Source organism: Amblyomma mixtum, chromosome 8 (assembly GCF_055824585.1).
Source record: "Amblyomma mixtum isolate Tamu chromosome 8, ASM5582458v1, whole genome shotgun sequence".
Classification (NCBI taxonomy): domain Eukaryota; kingdom Metazoa; phylum Arthropoda; class Arachnida; order Ixodida; family Ixodidae; genus Amblyomma; species Amblyomma mixtum.
The window spans coordinates 75,975,985-75,999,261 of record NC_143019.1 but is presented as its reverse complement, the minus strand read 5'-3'; positions in this window follow the sequence as shown (position 1 = coordinate 75,999,261).

The following is a 23,277-nucleotide window of genomic DNA, read 5'->3' as shown; positions in this document are numbered from 1 at the left end:
CCCATGCAGTCATCTATTGGTCCTGACATCACATTGTTTTTTTATACTTTATGCTCTTTCACCGCCTCGAACGAACTATATGAAGTTCAGGGAAAGCGTAGCTCATTAGAGCCTTTTCATTTTATCGTAATCACCTCTGAGGTCAATAAATTAATTACTTTTTCTCCATTGCTTACAAGAAATAGTGCGTGATATTTCGAGGTTTGCTAGCTGTAAAGTCCCAGAAGCACGTGTTTTCCAGTGTAGCTAAAGGTAAAGGATTCCAGAACGACATCAGATGAGTTAAGTTACCGTCGTTTCGGGAAGCACAAAGAGAAAAATAGAAGTGCAACTGCGATCATCCGTGAGTCACGACTCGCGAAACGAGTAAGGCGGCGAACGAAAACAAAGATTAGTAAAGCCGCCTTCAAGCTGGTTTATGGTGGGCCGAATTTCATGCCTTCATTTTTACAACGCGAAGATGTTTTCAAGCTCATCTATTTCTTTGTCGCATAATCTCAACCTAGTGCTTCCGTGCGAGTTCCTGAACGCGTCTTCAGCGCTAACGGTGCATTTTCTTTTGTTTGGGCAGACTGCATACGCAGCAGTTTCAAGTTTCTTCCCGTCAGCTGGAAATCCTTATGCAAGAAACATGAGATCAGAATGGATAGATAGAAGAATTTAGGATGGAACTCCTTCAAGAAGTATCTTTAAATCATTTTATAATGTATTAGGTTCGCAATTTAGCCTTCTTCCGACAAAAAGTCAGTGTCTGTGTTTGTGCACATGCGCCTGCGTATATGCTCCCGCGGGAGAAAAGGTAGCAGACCCCCCCCCCCCTCCCATCTTCCAAGTTGTGACCCGTGCCACTCTGCGCAAGGGCGCCACCTGAAAGAAACGAAACGGGCCCCCTGCGCCCGTCCCGACACCAGAAGTGTTTTGTCAAGTGGCACCCCCACGGAGAGTGGCACGGGCCGGAACTTTGAAGAGGTGTCGGTTATTTATTCCCCGATGGTACGAGCGGCGTGCGTCTCAGCCCCGGGGTTCGTTAGTTTGAATGCGCCGAAAGACACGGCAAATGTTGAGCAGACAACAGACGCGCTGAGGCGAACTGACCCCCTCAGTATGTGCACCATCTCCCGGGAATCCGTCAATAAAGGTTCACCTTGTATCTACATTCTACCTTCACCACAGATGAACCCATCTTCTCACTCCAGAAGGGCTCCACACATATGGAAACTCAGAAAACAGCAGAACGAAGTAGCAACGGCGAAATCAAATTGAAAGACGCATGGATAGGTGATCAGCGTAAGAGAGAAAAAAATTCAGGGGGGGGGGCACTCGATTGACCTAAAGTGCGTTGAGGCGAAAGCGTTTAGCGCGGTGTTGCTGCTTGTTTCGCTAATGTGTGGTTAAGATGTTAATCAAGTACACATTTGTTGGTGAATCTTAAATGCTGGAGTCACTGGAGGGTGTTTGGGAGGCATCCGTCTCATTCGACGCCTTTTTGCAACCACTGCGAAGCGTCCTATACCAGGAGAGCTGCATATGCGTCGGCAGATAGTAGCCTAGCCATTAACACGATCGGCTGCGGAAACGGAAGGATGGTGGTTCGAATCCCATCGTGCACGAAGGCTTTTTTTTCTGGTCTGACTAGAAAAGCGCGACACCTCTGCCTAAAACCTTCTGCTGACAACTATCTGTCGACAACGATGAGGCATTAAAGGCTCTCGCCTTAATGTAAAGTCTGCGTCACCCCTGTATAGAGCGCTCTATCAATATTATCCAATCAATAAAATTGAAAACGATTCAACGTTTTTGGACAAAGTGTTCGTAGTCACCTTGCTTGCAGTTCTACATGGATGAAATCCGCGCCAACTTTGCCTCAAATGCCGGAGGGTGTCCATGAAGGGTCCGGTACATGTAGGGAAAAGCGCAGCAGTTGCGCTCTGTATATGCTGGGTGTTTCAGGGAAGACTAAGTAATTCACAAATCTAGGTTTTTTGAGGTAAAAGTGTGGCTTCTTAGCATAGTTGCAGTGTTGGCGGACACCTAATAACCGGTGATTCGTCTTAAGTAGTAAGCTGGTGAAAGAATTTTTAGTAATTAACATTTTAACTAGTAGACAGGCGCCTAGCCACAATTAGAGACTTGTAGCTGGACTCTAGTAATGGCCATGTCAGTTTTTAGACTTTCGACAAGGCGATGGTACTTGGTGCTGTGGCTGGACAAATTTTAGCTTTTTGAAAGAGTGTAAAACTTCCAGCAGTGCATATTTCTTAAAAAAAAAAGAAGATAGGGGAGACGAATCGAGAAATTTATTTACCTGTTCTAATGCTTCTAAACGACCTCGGATTGTGTAGATTCGAGTAAATGTCCCATAATAATGGCACATTTGCTGGACAGAAACAGTTCACGAAGGTGCGGAAACGAATCGTACACTTAGGAAAAAACATTGAAAAAAACCTATTTTGAATGATTTATTGTCAAAATATTTTTATCCTTCTGCATTTTGTGCTGCTTTACCGAGGGCATCATAAAAATGACGTCTCTGTAAAGCCGCTCATAAGGCCTTTTTTTATATTCCTCAAACACAGGATCGCTTAAAATATATTTCATGCTTAATACCCTTGCTACCCACGTACGTTCGCATGGCATTCGTGACAAGGAATGGCGTTCGAACTGGCCGGACTGCCGTGCTGCTACGTAACAACTTACAAACACATTCGAAGGTTTCATATTCACTCGTTGTGTTGCAATGACGCTGCTGACATTGAGTTTCGCTTTCGTCCCTTCGATCGTTTCTAATGTGTACAATCGCACCCGCACGAGCGGGTCACTGTAATGTCACATGTTTGTCGAGCCAAGGACACCGATAAATGCAATCGCCGGACGGTCAAGCCTTCACTTTCTCAGAAGATCGAGAGCTCATGGATAAATTCACATTGATCAGGCGACGGTGTGAATATGACCCCGCTTGTCTCAACTTATTCGTGATAAAAATACCTTAAATACATTAAGGATAGTTGCCGGGCCAGTTGGTACATGATCACACCGTAAAACAGCGCGCTTACACGGGACGAAGAAAGAAGACACGCACACACACAGCGCTCAACGTATACAACTGCATGGTTTATTGCATTGCTCGCAATAAATACCGGAAAGGAAAACAAAAAACAACCAAAGGAAGGCGAGGAGATATCCTCCTGTCGCATCATGTCGTCAAAGGTTATTCAAGATATTTAATCTCTTTTCTTGTCAGTGCCATCGATGGAGTGCTAACGCATGACGCGCCTTTCCTGTCTATGATGAATGCTTCATATAGTTCACGTTTGTGCTGATGATTGTACCGCCTCAAAATCTGGCTTCGTCCAAGGTTAGGTGTGCAATGACAGGCAGATACGTGTTTTGCCAGCGTGCTGCCGTATCCCGTGCGGATGTTAATGGCGTGCTCTCGTAGACGGTCGTTTATGCAGCGTCCACTTTGGCCCACATAAGAAGCGCCGCATGACAGCGGTATCTCATAGATTATCTCCGTGTCACAGGTGGTGAACATTTTTTTCATGTTTCTTACTGCACCGCGCTGGTTTTGGGGCATCTTCATTCACCATTCTGCAAAGCATATTGAGCTTTCTGGGTGCGGTTAGGACCAAGTTCACTCCAGCACGCCCTACTATCTTCTTCAACGAGTGGCTGATCCCGTGCAGATACGGCATAACAGCCATCTTCTCTCTTTCTTTGCGTGGCCTCATCGGGAGGCTAGATAGGCGGAGATCCTTCAGGAGCTTGAAGCCGATCCCTGAAATGAGGGCATCCGGGAAACCCGCTTCGCGTAGACGTTTCAGCTGAGATTCCATGCTAGCTTGCTTGCGTGTAAGCGCGCTGTTTTACGGTGTGATACCTTAAATAGCCGGCTACAGTCCTCGTGCGCACGGTTCAACACCCACAACCGATAAACGCTAGCCAGATTCTTAATTTTGTATCAACAGCCCCGTTCTGTCGTTGATTGAGAGTTCTTGTGCCCAATTTCGGCGGTTATAGAGAGCGATTGTAAATTGGCGATTGTAAATTGGCATCTGGTGTTGGTCTGACAACAGTGACCTGAAATTGACTGTTCCTTAAATCGCTGGACGCACATTACAATGAACGCGAAGCCCCGACGTGGTCGAGACAGCCGATCAACTCTTTAAGCATCCAGCAGCAGTCGTCGCGTCGCTTGGGGGTAATAAATTAGGCATTGTGAATTAATGCGAGCCGACACTGTATAATATTATTTAAAATGAATCACTGGTCAGAGCGGATAAATAACGAACATCCGGTATTAATCGATGTCGGTAAGCCGGCTACTGAGCGCTTCCCAGGCGGGCGAACGCATTTGCGCTTCGTACAGATTAGTCGCAGTGTTCAACAAAGCACAGCTGCAAACGGTATAAAACTGAAGAGATTACTTAATACATGTGAAGCACGACTTGAGTTTTATGGCAGGCGAACTGCGCTAGCAGATTGTGCACAGTTAAGTAAGAGTGTGAGTACAGTCGTCCTCATCGGCGCATTCCTGGTGAAATTTCGGGCCCACGCCATATATATTCAGTGGTGTGCTAATTAACTTCAAACAACTCACTTAGTGAGTGCGCGAGCTATTTTCTCAACAAGCAGTAAAAAAAAATCTCTGCCTCTCCCGTAAACGAGAGTAGAGTAAGCATGAAATGTTTACGGGCCTAATGTCATCTCGGTGGACACCCGAACCGCACCGTACAGGAAGGGAGGAACGCCACCACCCGTTCAGCGCGATGCCTTGCCATTTGAACGCAAGGTTTTTTGAGGAAAGGAAATGGCGCAGTAATTCTCTGCCATCTCGGTGGACACCCGAACCGCACCGTAAAGGAAGGGAGGAACGCCACCACCCGTTCGGCGCGATGCCTTGCCCTTTGAACGCAGCGCTTCTCCCCGGATCACGTATGAGAACGATGTGTAACGTGGCATTTATGTGCTTTTTGCACGCGTTATTAGAAATCGGAAATTATAATTCCGTGCATTATCAACCCACAGCTCCACTGATATCTTGATAAACATTGAGAAGGCACTGGCAGCAGTTATTTTTTGTCTCGATTGGAGTTCAACCGGCGCTTGCATGCCGGTCGCGTAGGAGGGCTTACAGAGTCTCGTTAAATCTCGTCAAGTCTCGTACGGTGCCCGGATGTTCTCGTTTCAGAGCCCGGATGAGTGGATTTCAGTGCCCGGATGACTGGAATTCAGTGCCCGGATGACTGGATTTCAGTGCCCGGATGAGTGCATTTCAGTGCCCGGATGACTGGATTTCAGTGCCCGGATGAGTGCATTTCAGTGCCCGGATGATGGCTCTCGGTCTCGGCGTGACGTCACCACACTGCCGACAACGGGGGCTAAAAGCATTTCATGCTTAAAAGCCAGCAGCAGATACGGAAACCAACAGCCACAGAGCGAAAATGGTGCTCGCCACGGCTATGGACGCGGCGTACACATGGGTATTGGCTTGTGCAGGTTGTGTTGGAGTTAAAAAGGCATTCCAAAATCTCGAGTGCCTCTTTTTTGCTCCGTTGACACGAAGGTCACCGGGACCAAATGCTGTTGAAAACCTTCTTATAACAGCACAAGTTCTGCAGTTCAGTTGCGTGAGATTCGGTTGGAAGGCATTCCATACGCCCGTTTAGCAGGTTTATAAGATCACATGAAACATATAATCTGTTGTATCTTCGGCGTCTGCTAGATATAAATGAAGAAGAGCTTTAAGAAAACACGTACGATACATATGCCAACAAACGAAACACCTGTAGGACTTCCAAAAATTCCAAAAATACGAAATTCATGCCATAAAACTTCCATTCGTCCTTATGATTCTCACAGAATTTTGTATTAACTTTGTTTGAATACCCAATATGTATTCATAGTTACTTCGGGGTGTTTAGCAGTTCGGAATCTTGCTTTTCAGTGCGAGTAAAAATAGTGCGATGAGATTTTGTGTTCTGCACATGTAATGTTAATTAACTTAAACAGAACTAAAGAAACAAACTTGAATAGCAGGCCTACTGGAAAAGATCATTTATCTCACCGAGAACGGCGAGCGTTACTGTACTCACGAACGAATACGTAGAACCCTTCCTGTCCCAACTGCCCCTGTATCTATGCGGACCTGGCCCATTGCCTCTTCTATTGCCCGGCTGCTCAGCAGTCGGGTTCCTTCCCCCCACCCTCTCTATCCATCACCACCTGGCTCGACTGGCTTGGCGCTGAAGGGGAAGAAGAACAGCGGCTTCTGGTCGCCCAGGCGGTCGGCATGCTCGGCCTATAAATTATGGTCGATTAAAAGTCTTTTACTACTACTACTACTACGTAGAAAAACTCCCCATGAATGTCATGAAGCTGAAGTGAAGTTCTGGAAAATTATGGACAGGCGAATTTTTCGGCGGGAGACAATTTCTAAACGTATTTTTTTTTCATTTATCGTAAGATTTAAATATAACTATCAGTCCTCAGCACGTCTGCATTTTTTGCGACTAATTATTTTGCTAGCGTCAACCGCAATCCCCATTAACTTTCGATGGCAGATTCAACTACTCGATGCGAGCGATGGACAAACTTTAAAAGGAAGATTATGCTACGCTTCGAAAGAATGTATCACTACGTTCAATGTTTTCTCAACAGTGCTTTACTGAGTTCCACAATTGCCTCAAAAATGAAAGTGATGTCCAGGAATCCCTCACTTGATTTACGCTATAGGAACGACACCTGAACTCACCAATACTATACTCGCTATTATCTTTATTCCATTTACCGCATTTACTTCAATTACTTTAGTTCCTTTACTTGTCATCGTTCTCTTCTTACGCAACGACAGCGAAACAGTCGCATCATTATTCCGACGCGCTCTGCGTCACAAGCAAGGTGACTGGGAACACGACACTCGAGACAAGCTCTCAGTCAGGAATGTGTGTTACGTCTTCTTCATTCTTGTCACGTCTACTCGGCCTCAGGCCCAACATGGCACATTGCAGCTCTATATCTGTTGGCCGTTGATATCCAACGACTGTCCACTTTATCTACAGAACGCTATTTCGAGGCACGCCTGCGGACGTGCATAGAACATCAGCATCAGCTGACGTTACCCTATTCATCGACATGCTGTGCGTGAGCATATTCGGGCTTTGATATAAAAATGCCCGCTACCTTCTCTAGATTCGGAGCTTAATACCGGCTAGGCCCTTCTTTGTTCGTGCTCGTTGAATACTTTTGGAGCGGTCGTCAGAAGTTGTTGGAACTGCTTGAGCGCGTAGGTTTGATTTTATTCAAGGTATGTTGCATCTGGCGCCAAATAGCAGCTTCTATTTCGATGGAGGACGTCTACAATTGCAGATATTTGGCTCTTTGCAACGCATGAAATGTAGAATTTATCCCTCGACTTGTACATCCGAAAACACAATCAAATCGTCGTCTTCTTTCAACTTTAGTCGCCATATTTTTTGCGTTTGCGTGCGTTTCATATTATCAAAGATATTCAATATATTGCAAGCATACAGTATTTCCGGTATGTTAACATCATTCATTGTTTGTGTGGTGTAGTTTTTTTTGTATATAGTCGGCCGGACTAAGTAGGGGCTAAAAAATTGGTTTGTTGCATTGTTCGCACTCGGTACATGTTCCTCAGGGGCCGGGACAACACTGAGAAAACCTACAAATAAAACTTGGAGTACCTCAAGTTCCATACCAGGCCCCACAGTCTTTTATTATATGGAAATGATATTACGGACGTAATCTATAGACCTGAGATAGATATCTTTGCTGATGACAGAGTTTATTTTTTTGCAGGTAAATATGTGCCGGAAGAAGAAAATGCGGCAAACCTTTTTTTTGTATCTGACTTCTCTAATTGGTTCCAGGAGAATTGTTTACCACAGAACGCATACAAAAGAAACTTCTTACCTTTCAAACATCTCAACAAAGTTGCTAAAGAAAGCATCACACTTAATTTCAATATGTAGTGTATCGCTCAGGTAGCAACAAAATTTTTAGGTGTCTCGTTTACTGAAGATTTGTCTTGGACTTCTCATATTAATCATGTTACAACTGATCTTTCCTGTTCTGTGGGATGTATGAGCAGTATAGCTGCGCTTATACCTATTTGGCTAAAAAACTTTATATTACACACTATTTACTCACGTCTACTTTACGCAATGTTAGTGTTGGGCACTAGGGTGAAAGCAAATTGCGACAGGCAGCTCGCGTTTCAAAAGCACACTGTACATCTATTTGAGAGCTATAAAGGAAGAATAAGTGACCTGCCAACCCAGCCACTTTTCTCAAACTATGATCTACAGCTGGCGAGCAAGATATGTTACTTCGAACTGATGAAATTAATTTACACAATAAAGCTTTACGCTTGACACACACATATATCTCCAAAATATAGCTTTCTAGCCCATACACATAGAAGAAAGGTCAGAACTAAATGTAGTAAACAGTGCCATAATTATCCGGTAATAAAGTTATTTAATCATCATGAATGTCACATCAATCCAACGCGACCATTTATGCTTTTAAAATTCCAGTATAAATTGTTTAGTGGCCACCGAACAAATTTTACGTATATAGCGCAGTGATCCGAGCCTACTATAAGGTTTCTTATAATTTTTCTTGGTTTCTGTCATGATGTCCTAAACTTCAAACGCTTTCCGCATCCAGATAGACGCTGATCTTTTTTTCTCGGCAATTTGTGGTCGTATATTGTATTATGTGTTTGTTTCACCAAATATGTTGTAGTGTAGCCTGCACTGCCTTTTCATGTGTTCGTAAAAGTTTATGCTTTATGTTGCCCCGTTAAAGGAATATTCCTTAGGGCTGCATGTCAAATTTGTACCTGCTGTCAGCTTCAGATGGGAGACAAGGCCCTTCCCATTTTCAGGCCTTTTGCCTTGTCTTTCACTTTCATTTGAAAGAAAAACAAAGTAATCGGAACAAACCGAATTCGCTCATAAGGCTCTCTGTCCCGGCCGTCGGAGCAAACAATGCCTGTCGTTTTTTTTACGCGGAAACAAACCCAACATTGTTTTCGCTATATTTGCAGTTATTTTCTAACACCGATTCAACATGAGCCGGTTTGTGCAGTCTTGCGCGGCTTCAACTCGACAGTAACACAAAAACATATACATCTTACACACAGCACCGTGCGCAGTTTTACATATGCGTGTGTTTTTGCACTCCCTCCAGCTGACGCCACGCAAGCTGTTACTCTCTTCGCCCTGTGCAAACATCGACAAGTCGGATATAGCGGGGACATTCACGGTAACTCTGGAAGGGATGGCGTTCTAGGATTCCACGAACTACTTCCATACTTCGTTGTTGATTCATGGAATCCGAATTCGAGGCACGAACTTGTGCCAGTAAACACTAGTGCAACCATTCAGCCTCGTAGTGCAAACTGACGCGTAGGGGGAAGGGTCGGAAAACTTCTAGACAGATTCGCCTTCGCCTGTCGGAATGAATAGTTGACGTTGAAAAAGAGTGCTATACGGCCCGCCCTATATATCGTCCACAAGGCGCGAAATTTAAGCTTCTGAAAAAATATTGGCTGTGGATTTTATAACGGACAAGTACATTACGTGTAATCTTGGCATCTCCTAAATTTTACAGTAACCGTGTGAAAATAAATACACACGTATGACGCTCTTCCAAGAAAGATCCACAAAAATAAATGGATTGCACCGTTAAATCGCTCATAATGCGCTGACTGCCATGATAACCTGTATTACGTGACCACTGATGGAATCCTCTTCCCTCATCTCTTTGTTGTCCGTATTTCAGCTTGTGCAGCCTAATTAAAATGTGGTCTTCCGACTTCTATCAGTGCTTCACACTTTCTCTGTGAATAAATGTGAATAAATTTCGGTGATGTCCTGATAGTCTCAGACGCAGCAGTGGAAGCTCCACGTTTCACACGCAATGCTTCCAAAGCAACTTCGACAGGTGGGGAAGTATTTTTTCCTATATGTTATGTTGCAGCAAATTTTGGCGTTTGTGGCAGCCTCAGCTTCGCCGTAGCATTTGGACCACGTTCCACTGGAGCTTTCATGGCTTCACCTTTCATGGCTTAGATCTCTACCATAACGCGTTTATGTGGCGCTCTAAGTGCATTGCTGTAATGCCGACACTAAAATCCAGGCACACAACTGGGATGTTCCCTTTGACACGGTTTTTTGGTATCACTCATTTGTGCTTCGTTTCGGATAGTAAGTACCTCGCTCAGAAAAGAAACCAGCCTAAGTAATTGCAGTAAATGTTATCACTCTTGGTCTGCGCCTTCTTTCGGCTATTCTAGTTTTTCAAATTACCGACAGTGGAATTTTTCAGTGCCATGCGCGACGTAAATCTGTACTTTGTGCAATATTCCTCATTTTACCATGCATGAATCTGTTATAACCCCGTCTGTATTTTCGCTTGCGTTCATAACTTTTTTAACGTTTATCATAGCTAATTACAAGTATGGAGAAATTTCATAAAAATAAATTATGAAAGTATTCTCTTCGTGCAAGCATTCGTGCTTGTCCTCTGCACTCACTTGCTTAATAAAGTTTTCCATCCATCCATCCTCTGCATCACAGTCATTCAAAACTAATGTTGGGAGCACATTTGTGAGAACGCACAAAATAGTCAAAGCTTTTCGAACTTGCGCAGCAGCCAGCCCTACTGTTGATTGCGTGCAATAATCTCTGCGAGGGTTGCGTGACGCACAATTTGATCGATGTACACGTCTGTAACGATGTGTAGTGTGGGAGATAGACAATTAGATTAACACCCGGAGTCCAAACCTGCTGCTGTCTACATGTTGGCGTTCACCAGACCGAGCTGCACAGTTACCTAGGCCTGCATTCAATCCTGCAGAAAAGTTAGCTCGAAGGCAGATAAATCTCGGCCGCCGACTAAACACCGTTCGTGAACAGAGCTGTAATTATCCGTTTCCAAACAGGGAAGGGTCCCCACACTCTATCTTCACTGTTTGTCACCGAGCTGGAACTATAGTAGCTTGCACAGATAAAACTTTTCCGGCTGGTCCCAGAGGAGGGCTCCATTAGGCAATACGTGCTGTTCTTTCATGCACAATTACGTATTCACGAAACTTTTCTGATAGCTACACAAAAGCTTTTCGTTTGCCTAGATATACTGGGTACTTGAGCGAAGATATTAAAAATTCATGAAAATTGACTTTTTGAGCGAAAACATTTCTACTGGGAAGAACTGTAAGCTGCAGCGGACGTCATGCTAATAAGCTAGCTAATTAACGAAAGTTTACTAATTAACTCTATATTTATCAAGGTTAGGCAGCATTGGCGTGTTTGTAGGCCCGTGAAATACGATGTCATATCATTTTTAAAAGGCGGAAAAAGGAATTTTCTAAAACCTTGTGGCGTGTAAAAATTGTGTACTCTATACTTCGCAGATCAGGCGAGCCGGAAGCCTAACACAGATTTGACGTCCACTAGTGACATGTCGCAATGAGTGCGGTGCGCGATTCGAAACGTCCGCGCTAATTACCTAGGTTAAATAGCCTCGATGCAGAGTCAGTCCGCAGCCTGCTTTATCTTTTGCTTCGTCAGTCGGTGCACTTCATTACGACGTTGCTTTGTACCAGCTGCCTCAGTACTGTTGCCACGCACATAAACAAACATGTCTCATTTGTTGTGAGAAGTGCTAGGCCATGACTACGAAATCTTGACCTCAGATGAGTAACGGTTGCGAGTGGTATTACCAATATAAATGAACAAAATTTACATAATTTTTTGTTTCATTTGGTTGCAGAGCCACTCGTGTACTCTACGCAAAAGCCATCATTTGGCACAACACTCAATTTTTATAGGATGTGCTTAAATTAAATCTCATAAAGCTCAATCAGCTCATAAAAACACCTTTCTGGGAATGTTTGCAAGATAGTTATTAACCACTGCTTCATATTGTTACGAAGAAGAAGAAGCTGGCAGTGGCGCGGCACGGAGCGCTCGCGCTAGGCCAGCGGCCATTACATCATCTCTTCTCTACCATTCATCTCACCTCATTCTTCGGCTGGCTGCCACGTAACAATATGTTCGAGGTTGGCTGATTCCGTCTTCAGAACTTTATTTGAACACATCCAGGGAGCAATAAATCTATGGATGATAAAACAGGACGACTTATAAAAAGGCCAGGCGGCGATTTCATCACGCACAGTTCATTGGCAGCAAATGAACTGGTCCATCAATTTTCCAACCGATGAATAAAGGGCGGAGGAGGTGCGCCATGCCTTTACCACAGTTTCGGTCTATGAAGTAAGAAGAAGCTATACAGCCGTCATAAATCGAACACCAAACATTTGCTGACCAGCTTACACGCGCTAATATTGGCGTTGCCAGTGTGGGCTCTGATCGCACCAGTAATCCCCGTTGCGCATATTGAAATTATAATGTCTGCAAAATTTGGGCCTCGTTTCTCCCAAGAACTAAGTGGATAAATACCTGCTCTTTGTCGCATGGATTGGGCAAAAACTGCAATATTCGAGCCTGTTTTTGAAGTCAATTGGTACAAGTTATTGGTGAAAACACACGTGTTGCAGGTGTTAGCTGTGTCTTTGAAACAAGCCCCAAACTGGAGCCGAGCTGCCTCCATACGCGCTGCGAAGTTCCCTGAAGCTTGCTACAGACCTGACAAAGACGTATGATAGGCCATCGATGAATTCATCACAGGAAGCACCAGCTGATTGCTCCCTTTTGTGAATCTTGACAATTGAGTAGTCCCAATTAAGTGAAATATTGTGGAATTAGTGGAATTGTGGAATTGTGGAATTAGTAGGCACACAACGGTCAGAATATCCGAAACGTTAGAGTCTTATTCCCAGCTCCAAGTCTTACTGCGGGCTAACACAAGCGAACACAAGGGCCTCTTTCTCGGCAACGGAGTACTGGAGCTGCGCGACCATTCTGACAATCCGCACGCTGGATGTTGAAGTTTTAGCTTTTACATCAAAGAAGCGACAGTGGCTCACATTAAAGCAATAGGAGGCGAGACACGGGCACTGCAATGGCCAGGTCGCACGGGAGCATCTGAAAGAGGCATCTCAAAAGCAAACGTTAATGGTTGTGTGAAACTGGCGCTACAAGCCCTGAGAACAACTTCTTGATAGCCTACAGACGCTGCCCTAGAAGCCCTCCTTGCCGAGCGGACAAAAATGTTCTTTGTCTGATGCGCTTCCTAACACGCCGTGATTATGCACGAACAACAGCTGAAAGCAGCAAAATATATGAACGATTGGTGACGAATCACATCTTGCCCGCCTGATAGCCGCATAAGAGGCAGCATAAACGAAAAAAAAAACACTGCGGGCAGCGCCTGTCAGGGGTCTCGAAATCGAGGGGCGCGTAGTTGGGGGTCTCCACCCATTTTTTCTCATCCAGCGATGAAGCAAAAGATAACGGCGGCCGCGGACTGAGATGAGCATTGGCACTACCTAGTCTATAGGAAATTACCTGAAGCGTTTCATTGTTGCATTCATTGCAACTGGTCACTAGCGGACGATGAGTCCGCACTGGACTTTGCACTGAATAATACTTCCTCCTCCAGCGAATGCCGCATATTCTACGCATAAAGAATGGGAACAGCGCAGAAAAACTAGCAGCATAACGCAGCTCATGCGTTAAATGCGCTGGAACGCCCTGCATTTGTGATATATACCAGAAAAAAAAGTATAATCTTCTCTAACGCGGCTCAGCTAGCTGCCCCTCCCCCCCCCCCCCCCCCCCAAACAAAAAAAGGAAAACTTCTGGCGCTAATAAAGCAATGTCCTTTTTATCGTCTTTGTACTACATGAGGTGCTTCAAAAATTCACAGGTGGCGCCCTAGGTATGAATGTGTTGTAAGAATCTTCTGGCCCACAAGTGTCACTGCTGAAGCCATCTCTAGCCATGGGTAGTGCCTGATGAGATGCAACAGGGCTGCAGGGAATGCGCGAAAATAGATAACACACAATCATCGACATACATGGCCAAGTAGAAATAGTGCAGGCTATCTAGTGCAGACAAAACAGTATAAGAGTTGCGTCTTCCTTCGCTTAATAGACGGAATTCGTTTGTGGCGCTCATGGAGCGAAGCTATCAAGATGCCATGATGAGAACGGAAGAGGACGTCTTCTCAGAAGCACTTTATTAGTTTTACAAACGCCAAGCTGAACAAAACCGAGAAGAGAAAGTTGCCTTTTGGAGGACATCGCTCATGTCAAAGATAATTTATCCTTTAAGCTATGGGGTAAAGCCTTTAAACGCTAAGAGGAGACGCGCTTTGTTGATATATTGATTATATTCTTTCTCTTCACTTCCCTTTCGTCGTCTGTGCTGCTCGTTTACATGAAAATTGCTTTGTGCAACAAGGCCGCTACGAAGTACGAGCAAAAAGGATATACCATTACGTCCACGAGAGCAAATTGTCCAGGAATGCAGCGCGTGAGACTACGAACGGCAGCCATGCGTTTGAATAAACGGGAACTATGGTGCATGTCTTGGAAGCCTCCCCTCCAGCCTCCCAGGCATTACGGACTATTCATGGAGAGTAATATTTTTGAGATGTATAAGCTGCGCGTAAATACCAAGAGCTGCATGTAGGGTGAGGACAGGTGGAGCGCTGGCTGTAGGTCTGTCCAGAATATAACTCCATTTTCAATGGCTACTGAAAATTTCTGCGAAGTTCATTTCTTGTAGTACCTCATGTTCTTTTTCACGTTTCTATTGCGATACTCTGGTATACGTATTGGGCCCCACCATCGCAGTCATAGTAATGATCCCTATCCTTATGACCTTTCTCTTTGTTATCTCATATAGGTTTGTGTTTCGTTTCTATTGCTGTGTTCCTTGTTAGATTATTGAAATGTGTCGATACAAATGTTGCTTTTTCATGCTTTTGACACTGTAATATTTTTCTGGTTAGGAGCTAATCTTTTGTTGAGATAAATATTTATGCAACCGTGGTTCTTGCCTTTTGATACAATAATAACTAAAAGGTTGTGATGTAAGCTTTTTTTTTAAGAAAAATTCTCTTGTTTTCTGTAGTACTTATGGTTTTAATTTCATATAGTGCTTGTTCACAATGCTTCTGTTTTCTGCACGTAATGAAAGGTGCAATATATTTTTTTCAACGGCTTTTGTAGCATATAGAATGCAATGCATCGAGGCCTTGTCAGGCGTAGATGAAACGCCTTTTGCCTCGTCTTCCTTGGTAGAATATTCCTCTTTTAAACTCTTTTGCTCATGATGTATACCTGCTTTCTACCAGAAATAAAGTGAATTTGAATCGTTATACTCGTTTCAAAAATGCAGGACACAAGTCAATCGATATGAATGCAGAGAGGCAGGAATGATATGTAATGAATGCCAATTTGCTAATGGTGCTCGTCAAAAATTTCTTCAGAGAAAGAAATGAAAGAAAATAGGTCTCTCAAAATTTTTTAGTGCGAATGCCTTCGTATCTGCATTCCTTTGTCTATAACTGGAATGTTACGTACAGCATTTCTGAGCAGACATCCGACCAACAGGTTTCATTTCAGCCGCCTAGTAGGACGGTTATTTGAATTGCGTACCTGAGATGGGGTGAAAAAATCATGTTCCCTGCCTTCCGCTCCGTTTCACCCTTAGAGACGGTTTAGAGACGCTGTTAGTAACTCCGCGACCTGGAGATTTTTTCATAAGGCTGTAACTTTTGGTAACTGTTAGGTTTGCTTTAGTAAGTATGGTACACGTGTGTCATACGCGTGACCTTGAGCCACGCCTGATCGAGCGTCCATCCATATCAGACGTGTAACCCGCGTGGCAGGCGAGGCAAAGGATAGTGTGAAGGCGGAATGATGATGATCGGTGTTGGAGTGCCGGTTCTCATGACTTTTGTGCGAGGTTGGTGGGGTGGATGTGTGTGTGCTGCGCTCGCGTGCGACGACAACGAGGTTGTCACAATATAAAAGAAGGTCATAAACACGGCCATCGGTCTAAAAGTTCAGTTAGTATGCGCTAAAAACTTTTGAATCCGGAGCAAAATGTTCAGTAGTCACAATTGGTACTTTCGGCTTTTAATGCGAGTTGGCTTATGGTCGAACGATTATATAATGGGCCGCCGCGGTGGCTCAGCGGTTATGGTGCTCGGCTGCTGACCCGAAAGATGCGGGTTTGATCCCGGCCGCGGCGGCTAGAATTTCTTTGGAGGAGAAATTCTAGAGGCCCGTGTACTGTGCGATGTTAGTGCACGTTAAAGAACCCCAGGTGGTCGAAATTTCCGGAGCCCTTCACTACGGCGTCTCTCATAGCCTTAGTCGCTTTGGGACGTTAAACCCCATGAACCGAACCCATTATATTAGTCACAGCATGCTATACTTCAGAGATTATCTGCCTGTATTTGGTTTTATGTTCATCGCGCTGTTGGGTTTCGAAGAGATTCCGCGGAGATTCCTACATGTTCAGGGTACATCAAGTGAAATAAAAAAAGTGTATGGTGAGTACCGTTTGCTATCAGGTAGAGTATAAATGATAAGGCTTCTTTATCTACAAGAAATACTTCGGGCACAAGACCGAATCTGTGGGAGAATTATGTGCACTTGAATTTTTTAGGTACTTCAAGAAGGCGGCAATCTAAATATTTGCTAAGATGATACGATACAAAATGCCAGAAATAGCTGTTGCTCCAGGACACTGTCTCTAAACAGCCTGCGACATTTCTTTCAAAATATAATAACCTCCCGCAGAAATCACGACCAACTGCAAATAGGGACAAAGAAGTGAAGGATGCAGCATTTTGCAGCGCTAACATTTCAACGGCCTCAACTTTGCCCAAAACGTCAAGCTTTTCGCCAAGGGTTGAGATTTACACTTTTTCTTGACGTAAGCAGTTCAGCATTGTGACCGCACCTGAGGCATAACCAGGACGCAGTCGCTACGATCGCACGTGCTTATGGTTTCCTGTATTTACGGGAACAGGTGCGGTACACCACTACTCGTATTAAACGAGGTAGGCAAGGAAGTGAGCGACGCCGAAAATTCCCAGTTACAGCAACCTTCTCCAGTTTGCATCAAGTCTTTGTCGTTAACATGAGCGGCAGCTGAGGTGAGACCGCACCTCGCCGCTTCAGCATCATCCCTTCAAACAAGCGCACGCGACAAGTGCATCACGCTCTAGAGATCTTTGCTTGCAGGAGCGGATGCATGCGCTCTAAAGGCGTATTTTCCTACTTTTCCTCTCGGAGATATCGCGTAATAACATTTCAAAGCATCTTAAAGGTTACAGATCATGGGGCTCTATATGACGGTCAAAATATAAATCTCGCAACGTTACACATACCTGCTTACGAATGTAGCGGATAATGTTATTCTATATGTGGCTTTCCTGAAATGAGGTATTTGAACGTTAATCATAATTTTATTGACTGCCACAAAAAGTCTTCCTTTTCTTGAAGTTTTAATACCATCGCTGAGATAGAACAACGTACTGCTATTATTTCGTGTTCTTTTTGTTTTACTGCCCGTTCAATGCTGTTCGTCCTTTCTGATAAACGCTTATAACCTTGCTGAAATTTTAGCCTTGTTACAAATACCAACGCTGTAGATCTGTTGAAGAGAAGCTATAAATCATAAACGAACTGGCAGCTGAACCCAATGTTCACACATGCGGCTCGTCACCACATGATATTAGTTGACACCTTTTTTTCTTCTGTCTGGAAAAGTTCATATTGAAATCTTCTGCGTCAGCTCACTTTTTCTTTATCCACCCTTGCTATTCGGCCAAGCCGACACAAAGGGCAATCGGCAGTTCTGGGTGTAAGCATTCAATGCACATTACAGTGTAGACGTTCAAGACATCAGTTGTCGTTGAAGCCTTTCAAAGTATTTTCACAAGGCGATTTATAGCGTGTCGTTTAAACAAGACACCTTTAGCAAGTGAACACTATAAGAGCTCCTATCGTATCCGTGAAGATACCTTTCCTTCCCTACCCACCGTCCGCCCCAACCGCAATTTTCCGGTGTTGTCACAACATTAGTTGCCATAAAGCACTATCGTCGTGAATAGAGGGAAAATAAAAAAAAAAGCTGTTGGAGTTCAGAACAGTTCGGGCTTCGCCAAAAGCAGTTGCACCAGGAATAGCTGAAAGAAATATATGGTTAGAGTGATGAAAAGGACAAAGGACGCTGCATTGGTGGCCTGTCTCGTGTATGCGTTAATAAATAACGAGGGTTACCGCCCAAAAGATGCCCACATGAAACCAGAAATGTGCTGAGAACCGTTGCCGAGGTCTCAGCAAGGTCTCTTCCCAAGGAAAAGGCCTTAAAGGCAGAGAGTAGCTCTTTAAATTTTTATTTTTTTTTCTCCCAATGGGAACTTGAGTGTGGTGAGAAGATTGAAACAGAACGACGAGAAGAACCAGAAGCACTAAAGGATTCTAAACTCCCCTCATGAATTTGAATCTAATTCTGGTGGCATGACAAATATTGCGTAGTCTTTTTTTTTACGGTTTGAAGCATACCACGAGGTTGCATTTGTTTTTAAATGTGACAGGACAATGTTTGGCTGTGTGTTTGTTTCTTTACTGGGGTTTACAGTCTCAGAGCGACTATGGCTATGAGGGACGCCGTAGTGAAGGGCTCCGGAAATTTCGACCACCTGGGATAACGTGCACAGACATCGCACAATACACGGGCCTCTAGAATTTCGCCTCCATCGAAATGCGGCCGCTGTGCCCGGAATCGAACTCGCGTCTTTCAAGTCAGCAGCCGAGCGCCGCAACCAGTGAGCCATCGCGGCGGCCCTGACAGCGTAATGGACAATTCAGCCAAAGACGCCTTGGTTGCACACCCGTCTAAAGCTCCCTACCTAGCGCCCCTAGTGGAATGGAACTACTAGGCCTCCGGCCAGTGTTTGGCCTAAGAAATGCGAAGAGAATGTGTGGAAGGGAAAGAGAACCCGATCAGATCTGATTGCATTTAGAATAAGCCTTCGACGTCATGCACCAGCTCAGTTTTGCTCGTGTTTGCGCTTTCAACGGGCGCTCCGGGTTACTCGACAGGCCGGCGCGCCGAATCCGGCGACTAAGGTGACAGTGACTGCACGTACAGCAAGTCGACAGGTCTGGGTGGTCGAAGCGGAAGAGAAACGGAAAAGATGTGAAATGAAGATCGACTGTTGTGAGAAGCGAAATCAGAAGGAATGCTTAGAAAACAGAAAACTGAGGCGGAGGCGAGGCGACAAAGTTGAAATCTTCCTGGCGCAGATGTATGCCATCCAATGGTGTGATGGCCCATCAATTTTTTTGCGGAACAATGGGAGGGCCTGGTGACCAGCAGCGAGCTCACGGCCCAAAGGGCACTGGTGCAGCACGCCTGCGAAGCAGCAAGACTCAGCGGTGCCCTGGAATAGGGGCGCCGACCTAGTGAAGAGGCCGAAGACATGCAGACATCAGCCCACCGCTAAAACCTGATTTTTGGAGCAATAATTGTTTTTCACTAACTCACTCACTCCTCTAACTTTTGCTGCGTCTAGAAATGTCGACTCAGTAAACAGCTTTCGAGCTAAAAAAAAATACGTATTGCGAGCCAACGAACGCAAACGCTTATAAACGTGAGAAACGCACACTTGTTTTCCCGTTGAAATTTTTAAAACTACACCTGTCGCATAAGCGAAGAATGATTTCTTGGTTCTGAGCGTTGCCTAGAAATAGTCTAGCTGTCATATTAAAATGTAAGTTCGGATGCTTCAGTTTATGGCATTATTGCAATGAAATTTCGCATGGTAAAAAAATGGACGAAATCTTATCTCCATCATGTCCTCCATGTTTAATCAAGCGTTATCAAGTTGTGAACACCGCGGGAGAATAACGCACCATTGCTTGTGGACAAGGAAGCAGTATTATGAATCTTTCTTTCTTTCTTTATTGAATACTGCAAACCTTATACAGGTCCAAGCAGGGTGGGTAAAATGACAAACAAAACAATAATAACAAAGTTAGTAAACATCAAAGTGTGGCGAAAGGCAATAAAGAATCATTCCAGTCCGTTACTGTGCGAGGGAAAAACGAAAACTTGAATAAATCTGTTCGTGCAAAATACGGCGTCAGAGAATTAGGATGATGGTGGCGTGTATACCTCGACGTTGAAAGCGACAGATATGGGGCAGGGTTAATAGCTAATTCATGTTTCCAAAGCAAGTAAAGAAATTCCAAACGTAAATTTTTTCTTCGTTGTGCAAGACATTGAATACCATTAACCTGCATTATTTCAGAGGGTGAGTCATACGGGGAAAATTTAGAGTAAATAAACCTTACAGCTTTTCTCTGTACCTTTTCCAGGCGGGTGATATTGTGTTTAGTAAACGGGTCCCAGACAACACATGCGTATTCTAGTTTCGGTCTAATCAGTGAATTGTAAGCAAGTAATTTTACGCTAAGGGGAGAAGTTTTAAGCTTATGTCTTAAGAAGTATAGTTTGCGGAGTGCAGAAGAGCAGATGTTACCTATATGTAAATTCCATGATAAAGTGTTAGTAAGTGTGACACCCAAATACTTATATTTAGTCTCTTCCAGCAAAGGCGATGAACCTAGCCTGTAGTTAAAAGAAAGAGGAGCTTTTTTGCGAGAGAAGCGAAGAAAGACGGTCTTATCAGTGTTAAGTTGCATGTCCCACGTTTCACACCATTCAAAAATCTTAGCAAGAGAGGAGTTAAGATGGATTTGGTCGTCAATTGAAGTTATTTCATGAAAGAGCACACAATCATCCGCAAACAACCTGATTTGCACATTCGGATCAAGTTCAGTGGTAATGTCATTAATATACAATAAAAATAATAATGGCCCCAGCACACTTCCTTGAGGCACGCCAGAGCCGACTGGAAGGCAACCTGATTGTTGCTCATTAACTGCGACAAATTGGTAGCGATTAATTAAATAATTTGATATCCATGTGATCAACACAATTTTAACCGAAGTTCGGGGAAAAAAAAAGAGAATGCTTTATCAAGTAGTGTACGATCGCTTGAATATGACTGGCTATAAGTATAGAGCAGAAGATTCACCTTAAATATTTGCAGTACCAAAAAGGCGCCAGAACTTTAAACACCCTAGATATTACGAAAGGCTCTAGCCCTTCATGCATTATTCACGTTCTCAAGAAGAGGAATGCAAAGGACAGATGTGTGAAAAGGCCCACTATATGAGTGACCAACATTTTAATATTCAATATTTCGATTTGTGAATAATAAAAGAACCCTGGAACCATAGCCTAATATGTTGGTGAGATGAAAGTGCAGCATAAAAAACCAATAACTCTTACGTATTTTAATTAAGCGTCGACTGCGTGTAAAGACCAGAGATATTTTAAAGACCAAGACCTTTTGCTTTCAGTCCAAAGAATTCAAACAGTGAGAAACAATTTTCGAATAAAAACCTCCAGTTTCGCGGTGTAAAACAGACGTGTGCTGCATTTTAAAACAGAGTTCATCATGCATTTCTTTTCAGTGTGGCATGCGCTTTAGCAGAACGCATCCTGAACCCACCGAGGTGGCTCAGTGGTCACGGCGCTCTGCTGCTGGCCCACAAGATGCGGTTTCGATTCCGGCCGCGGAGGCCGAATTTCGATGGAGGCTAAATTCTAGGGGCCCTTGTACTGCGCGATGTTAATGCATGTTAAAGAACCCCAGGTGGTCAAAAATTCTGGAGACCTTCACTACGGCGTCCCTGATAGCCTGAGTCGCTTTGGGACGTTAAACCCTAATAAGCAAACAAACCGAACGAATCCTGAATGCTATATCTCGAACATCGTCTTTAATTCCTTTATGTCCCCGAAGCCTTTTTAAAGACGCTTGTTGTTGCCTTGTTAACAAAACAAGAATCTGCGCACTATTGTTGAAATATTATAAAAAGGAGCTTTCAGCTTACAGTAAACTACGACAAGCATGAATTACGTGCATCTGCCTATGGCCATGACGAGTCTTCTTTGATGAGACATTGGTAATAAGTGAATTCGGTGGTAGTATCATAGACGCGAAAAGTTGATTTCAACATGTATCCACCACGATATGTGTGAAGGCACAAACAGTGGTAGCAGACATGGCGCAGTGTTATAAACATACGAGTATCAGTGAACTACGGTAGCAAAAGGGAGGAAATGCCGAATATTTAACCTTCATTCTGAAATCTCGTCTTTTTTGCGTTATTGGTATGGGACGGTCACAGCCGCTGAATATCAAGCTTGCGGCTCGTTACTCGATGGACTTAAATCACGCTCGATTTAATTGAAATTAGGGAGAACTCTAACTAGATGGGACAAAGTCGGGTTGGTGGCACTATAGGATAATTTATCGATGTCATTGAATGAAATGCGCAGAATGGACGCCAATGTCCCGCTCGTCTTTAAGCCTCAACGCAGTTGGAGGCAATGTGAGAATACCAGAAAATGAAACAAGTAAAATGCACAGCATGATATTTGTATATTAGGTGCCGGGTAACCGCGGTGCAAGAAAGGAGGATGTTTGAAGTTTTAAATGGAATCATTTGACACTTAAATGCATTTGAATTCATCAACCCCTTGAGGTGAAATCGGTGTAACAAGTAGAGCGTTAAGAGGTTCAAAACTGTTTACAAAACGCGCAGAAAATGTCATCGTAGCTTGCACACTTGACCGTTTATTAATATTGTTTATATCGGCAATTTGCACTGCAGAACTTAAAAAACAGAAGTGTTCAACGATGAGCATCGTGCAGGTTTCAAGCGTGCGCCCCGTCTCAATATCTTTCGTTTACGTTTCACTGGAAGCTTGAATTCAGAGAGTGTTATACAAATGAAGCGCAATACTCTTCCTGCCAAAGATTTCACTGGCAGAAATATCTATTAGGAAACGAGTTGATAAGCCCCAAAACCGGTACCTGTTTAAACACCAGGGCTTAAAGCATGCGCGCGGCTTTCAAAGTGCATTAAAGATCTCGTATTAATGGTAATTTGGAAAAGTGTGCATGCTTCCTGTATTTATGTCTGCGGAGAAACCTGCACTACGTCCCATCCGTGTCCTCGTTTCCCGCTCTACTGAATGCATACTGAGTGCGCGCACGCATCCGGATTGAACACCAGGGCGCAAGTTCTCTGGTACAAACTTTGTTGACCGAGAGTTTTCGGCGAGGGCATACTGTAAAATCAAATCACTCTGAAATGCTTCGAGTGGAGGCTTGCGCCGGTCACTGAATTAGCACAATGAAAACGTTTCGTTAGGCTTTCTGGAGCGGAAGTAATCT